Below are 7453 nucleotides of genomic sequence, written 5' to 3' on the forward strand. Positions count from 1 at the left end.
TTCCCTCCCCCTTCCTTTATAAACTGAGTGTCTGGAAATATTAAATTGAGTCTTGATCAGAGTTTTGTCTTGACTCCATTGTTTCTTCCGCCCCGTCTAGATTCCTCTCTTTGCAGGGAACTGCCATTCTCAGTGAACCGTTCGTGTTGTGGACCGCGGGCGGGCCGCAACAGCTGTTGCCAGGTAACTGTGGGAGTAGAGTCTAGCCAGAATACCAGGAGCTTGGGAAATTGCCTACTTGACTGGTAGCCACAGGATTATGGCATTGAGGGCTCATGATGTTAGGAGCCTAAAGTCTGAGGCATGGCTCATGGTTCTGTCCCTTGTAGAACTTTCGACTGGATCTCCAGAGTAAACCTCGCTCAATCAGAACACAGACTGCCTTTCATGGTACAACATGGGGGATCTTGTTGGTTGATATTTTTTCAACCATATGAGTATGTTTCTTCCTATGGGGTTGCAAACTCTTTCAGCTCCTTCAGTCCTTTCTCGAACTCCTCCACTGCACACCCTGTGCTCAGTCCAATGGTTAGCTGCCTCTGTATTTGACAGGCTCTGGCAAGGCCTCTTAGAAGTCAGTTATATCAAGCTCCTGTCAGCAAGCGTTTCTTAGCATCCACAATAGTGTCTGGGTTTGGTAAATGTATATGGGATGGATCCTTAGGTGGGGCAGTATCTGGATAGCCTTTTCTTCAGTCTTTGCTCCACACTTTGTCTCCATATTTCCTCCCATGAGTATTTTGTTCCCCCTTCTAAGAAGAACAAAAGGAACCATCCACACTTTCATCTTTCTTCTTGAGCTTCATGTGGTCTGTAAATTGTATCTTGGGTATTCTGAGCTTTTGGGCTAATATCCACTTATCAGTGGATATTATCACTTATCATGTGTGTTCTTTTGTGATTGGATTATCTCACTCAGGATGATATTTTCTAGTTCCATCCATTTGCCTAAGAATTTCATGAAGTCATTGTTTTTATTAACTGTGTAGTACTCTATTGTGTAAGTGAACCACATTTTATGTATCCATTCCTCTATTGAGGGACATCTGGGTTGTTTCTAGCTCCTGGTTATTATAAATAAGGTTGTTATAAACATAGTGGAGCATGTGTCCTTGTTATATGTTGGAGCATCTTCTGGGTATATGCTCAGGAGTGATATAGCTGGGTCCTCAGGTAATACTATGTTTAATTTTCTGAGGAACCGCCAGACTGATTTCCAGAGTGGTTGTACCAGCTGGCAATTCCACCAACAATGGATAAGTGTTCCTCTTTCTCCATATCTTCACCCTGCCGTCACCTGAGTTTTTGATCTTAGTCATTCTGAGTGGTGAGAGGTGGAATCTCAGGGTTATTTTGATTTACATTTTCCAGATGACTAAGGATGTTGAACATTTCCTTAGGTTGAGAATTCTTTGTTTAGCTCTATACCTCATTTATAATAGGGTTATTTGACTCCTACAATATTTTTGCCTGTGTTTGGTTCGGTTTCTTTCTTTTAGCATAACTGGTGTGTGTGTGTGTGTATGTGTGTGTGTGTGTGTATGTGCATGTATGTGTGTGTGTGTATGTGTGTATTCCATGTAAGTGTATGTTTATATATGTGGGGGCACACACATGTCTATCAGATTAATGTTGATGCCTTCCTTTATCATTTTCATCTTTTTAAATAAATAAATGTTTTTTAAAAATTTTATTTTGTAAATACAACTGTTTTACCTTCATGCCTATTGGATAATACCTGTACCTCTGCAACTATAGTTACAGACATTTACAGATATGTGTGAGCCACTATGCAGTGCTGGGAATCAAAACCATTTCCTCTGAAAGAACAATCAGTGTACATAGCTTCTGGGCCATAACCCCAGGCACTTTACCTTAATTTTTGAAATGTTAGCTCTCACTGCACTGGGAACTCAGTGATTTCACCAGGTTGGCTACTGAGTGAACTCTAGAGTTCTATCTTTGTTTCTTTGAGATAGGGTTTCTTACTGTCCTGTAACTCATAATTTAGGTTGGATAGCTACTGAACCCCAAAGAATCACTAGTCTCCTCTTCCCCAGAACTGGGATTACAAGCATGCATCACCATGTTAGGTTTTTTTATTAATGTTTTGTAGAGACCAAACCCAGGTCCTGATCCATGGCAAGCATTTTCTTGAATTGACTATCTTTCCAGATGAGCTTCTATTCCTCTTAGAGACTAAATGGCATTCACACCAACATTACAGGATGTTTACTCTTCCATTCAATTACTAACCCCATTTTCTCTTAAGGAGAAAACAGAGGGGTACTGAGGAGGGTGTATCTCAGTGGGTAAATGCATTTGCCATGGGAGTTTGAAAATCTGAGTTTGAATGAGAACCCATGTTTAACCATACTTTGCGTGAGTCTCTATAATACCAATGTTCCTATAAGGGGTTGGGTAGTGGAGACAGAAGACTCACTTGAAATTTATGGGCCAGAAAACATGGTTTACTCAGTGGAAAAATAACAAAGAGACCCTCTTTCAAACTATGTGGAAAGTAAGGGTTAAAACCAGATATCTGGGGTTGTCTTTTGACCTTTCAATATATGCCACAGCACTTAAATGACTGCCTTTATACACACATGCACATGTACATGCACACATACACATGCCCCCAGACACACCATGATTTGAGATTATATCACTGTTTTAAAATACATTATTTCAGTGTTACTGATATGGCTCAGTGGTTAAAAGAATTTGATGTGCAAGACTAATGGCCCGAGTTCAATCCCTAGAATTCACAGTGAATGAACGGACAGAGCCAAGTCCCAAGAGTAGTCTTTTGATGTCTACATCCTTATTGTTATACAGGTATACTCAGACTCACATGCAAACACACATAAACATAAAAATGACTACAAATCAGACCTTTTAGATACACATTAATCAATGAAAACTTTCAGTTCATTTATTTTTTTTAATATTTTTATTACATATTTTCATCAATTACATTTCCAATGCTATCCCAAAAGTCCCCCATACCCTCCCCCCTACTCCCCTACCCACCCATTCCCACTTTTTGGCCCTGGCGTTCCCCTGTACTGGGGCATATAAAGTTTGAATGTCCAATGGGCCTCTCTTTCCAGTGATGGCCGACTAGGCCATCTTTTGATACATATGCAACTCTCAAGTTAAATAATTCTGACATATATGCATGTTTGTGTATTAGAAATATTTTTCAGCATCATTTTTGTTCTAGTTACTTTTCTAGACTGTCATGGTCCAGCAGAGAATGTCATCAGTGCAATAAAAGTGATGTTAAACATTGTTGCATTTTACCTTTTCCATGTAATATGTGCTTTCTTGATTATGTATATTTTATATACCAAGCTTATTGTACTGGAATTTTGTAGAAATAATTACTTTGAGTAATGCAAATATCTAATTTAACAATTAGTGTTACAACCTAGGAATCATCCAAATTTTCTGATGTTTAAAAATTATCAGAATGTTAGATAAGAAATAAAATGAATAAAAATAATGAGCAGAAAATAAAACAAGTCTAAGAATCTAGTTAGAAGATTGTGGGATAAAATAAGTTAAAACTTGTAGTACCTGACATATGGTGAGAAACCCTGAAAAAGTCAAAAAATGAGAAAATCACACTGTAGTACCTGGAATATGGTGAGAAACACTGAAAAAGTCTAAAAATAAGTTAAAACTTGTACTCCATATGTTAAAAATAACCCAGGATATAATCAGTTTCACTTTAACTCAGCACACCATACTTATGGTAATTATTAATACTAGAAGTAAAATTTGAGTATAACTCCCAGAGAAGCTATGTGAAGACTGAGAAGATATTGGGAGGTAGCAGTAGTGGTGTGATTATTTTGCAATATGAATAATAATCATAGAAAAGAAACCACATCATAATTTCACACACATAAAACACTTTATAATAGGTAGAGAGTAGCAGAGAAAGATTCTGGATCAATAAACAGAAGTAAATGGAATTATTGGAGTAGAAAAACTTGAACATTCTTCTAAAAGTTTCATAAATATGAGCCTATTTAACTAAATTATCATAATCTCTGAAAGACATTTGGCATATGTCTGCTTATTAAATTTCTTTCCTAAATCCAAGGTTCTTTAATTCCAAAATAGGACAAATGAAATGTTTTGTAATATTGTCCCAGCTTACCCTTAACATAGCTCTCATTTGGGCACTGATCACCCTGTAAGCTGCTAGCTAAATGGGTCAGTCCCATTTTATGACATACTTTGGTTTCTTTAGGCATGGAGTTCTGGCAGCCCTTTAAAGAGGCAGTTATGCTGAATGTGTCTTTAGGAATCTGTAAATTTTCCCCAAGTTTTATCTTTTATTCAGCTATATGATTTTTGCCTTGAGCTATTCAGATATTTTTCTCATCATTATATCTTTTTACTTTTGCACAGGCACAAAATTGGCATCGAACAAGCCAAATTTGAATGTATCAAGAACTGAGAGTGATTTTGACAGTGCTAAGGACAATAGTGGTAAGCTCAATTAATATTTTATATCCTGAAATAAACTCTTCTGGGCTCTCATGGGAATTTTTACACCTTATTTTCTCCATTATAATTTAGTTTCATCATTCTCTAATAAAAATGTCCTTGTCACAGTTTAGATAGATCATTTTCTTGATTTACTGAAAACTGATGATGTGTGCACAGTGTTCCTTTCACACAAGAAGTGACAAATTCCTCTTGAATGACAGATATGTCCTGTCTGGCAATGCTTTATGTCTTGATCCTTGTTATGACACGAAGAAGTGTTTACTGAGTTGGTGCCGTGTTGAGTCTTTCTGTTGAACCCATGATTGCATTTTGCCATTTTTATTAATTACTAGATTATCTTTGCCTTTAATATGGATAAACTTGGTGATTGAGTTGTAGGGTGACTACTTAGATGAAAATACGTAGTTCACATACCAAGCAGGGGGACCTTTCAACTATGTCATATACCTTCAATTTGTATGAGACAGAAATTGTATCATATATTTCTCTTATAACCACAATATCTTTAATGAGAACTCATTCATACTCACCTGTTGATAGCAGTTTTTGCTTAGCATTTATATATTTTAAGATGATTCAGATCTTTTAGAGAGATACATTATATAAAGAGCTCACTATTCTATGTGTAACTCATAAAACAGGGCCAGGGATATCCTAAGATATGGTCATTTTAAGGACTGGGCCCTTGGTGAAGATTGTGCTTGTGAGGCTAAAATACCAGAGAAATTAACCTGTCCTGAGGAAGAAATTTAACACACTGGGCAATTTACTCTGTCCTGTTACCCAATCCAAACTTAGACGATAAGCTTTCAATCTTAGTACTCTTTCTTCTCTGTTTCAACCATCTATACCTGGTGACCTCAAGGAAGTCACTTAACTGACAAGTGCCATAACCTCTTCATCAATAAAATAGATTTACAAGATTAAAGATTTAATGAAGCTATCTATGTGAAGTGTAAATGTAGCACATGATATCTGTCAGGCATAATACACATGAGAGCACTAAAATACCTGACTTTAGTGTGTTTATGAGGTTTTGGCTCATTAATCTTCATTACTAGTATACACATTTTCCATCTGAACCACTTTTAAATCTGTGTCAGCTCATATGCACATTGTGGTTCTAGTATATTTTATTTCAAGGTGTTGAGCTTTAGAGAAAACATGAACAAAAAACATGGACACAAACATAAACAAACTCAACTGTTCTAGAGAAATGTTTTTATTTGCTTAATGATCTGATGTCTTCATTGTGTACCAATAGTTTTTAGGCTATGATGATAATGTTATAAGTTTGGGGTAATTTTGCAAGAAATGTTTGTTAGTCAATACACTAAAATAACTGCCTCTGTTGCAATAGCTTTGTATTTATTTTGTTTTATCTGTTTATTTCTCTGAGGCAGAAGAGCAACAGCGTAACCAGGTGAAGCTGCAAGTGTTGGATTGGGATTTTATGTAGAAGAACATCCTTGTTTGTGTAGCTATGTATTCATAAACTGAAGTTATAGGGTTTGAACTTGAACTTGATTGTACATAAATATATTTTACAAACCAAGAAATATGTAACACATCCAGTAAAGTATTAAGTGAAGAGATCTGAATATTAAATAGTTTTTTTTCTTTAATGCAGAGGGGGACTTATAAAATGCTGTATAAAGTTATTAGATAAACCAATTTTTATACCATTTCATAACCCATAAGTCATTCTATGCTTTCCTGGATTTCATACATATTCATTGATTATCTGAGCTAAGAAAATTTTATTTTTATTACTTATTAGTTCAGTTATTATTATCATAAATTGCATGTATAGCCTAAAATATTCAAGAATGTAAGGCATTTAAAATATAGCATGATTTCAAAATGGAGATTAGAAAATATGATGAGTTAAATAATCAGTGCTTTTATTCTGAATATTAAATTTTTACCTAAGGGATCATAGGTAACAAAATCTATGATATCTACATTCCCATGTAAATGATATTTACTAGATAACCTAATAATATATCATAAGAGATGTTTACTTTTGTAGAATTTATCTAATTTGTAAGGTCTTAAAAAGACCTTAAGATGTAAAATAGCCCATATTTTAAGCACATCCACCTCCTATGCGTTACTGCTTCATTGCTTTGCATCTACGTTCACAGTTAACTTCTCACCATTAAACTTTGGGTTTACAACAAGGGCATCAGCATGATTAATTTGTCTCTTACAGTCTCGTGATGAGTCAAAGTTGCATGATGACTCAAAAGTGACAGCTATGCTAAGATATAACACAAGCCTATTCAATTATTGGTTAAATTATATGGCAGGAAATAACTGAACAGCTCTGGTGTTGCTTGGGCTCCCACAGATATCTACAATCATCTGCAGTTGATTAGTCTGAGATGGATTCAACTCAATGATTCATTCCTGCAGACCTTCTCAATAACATTCACACAGAGAGCTGTTCTAAGGATATCAAGAAACACGCATCCAAAAAATATCTTTACTTGCATTGAGTTTTGTATCCTATCGGTTAAATCAAGTCATATGACCAAGCCCATGAATCATCCTGGTAAAACATCAGTCAAAAGTGAGGAATCAGGTAGGTATTTGCATGCATGACTTTAAGATAATAATAATTTACTGAAGTGTAGTTTTATATTTCTTACTAGATTACTATCTGTGGTGTAAATGTTTCTTATTATAGAGTAAAAGAATTAAAATGAAAATAGAAATACCTCTTACAACTTGAATTATATTTGATTTATGTCATAGAATTTATTTTCTCAGTAACTGTCCCCTGTAGACATAAGCCTCTCCTACTGACAAGTGTGTCACAGTATTGTTTGAAAACTTGAGCTTCTCCTCTGTATACCTAAAATACTATATTATATATTTGAAAACCATAGCCAGTATATTTCTTAACAGAAAATTAACTCCA

This window comes from Mus caroli, chromosome 5 (assembly GCF_900094665.2).
Source record: "Mus caroli chromosome 5, CAROLI_EIJ_v1.1, whole genome shotgun sequence".
Taxonomy (NCBI): domain Eukaryota; kingdom Metazoa; phylum Chordata; class Mammalia; order Rodentia; family Muridae; genus Mus; species Mus caroli.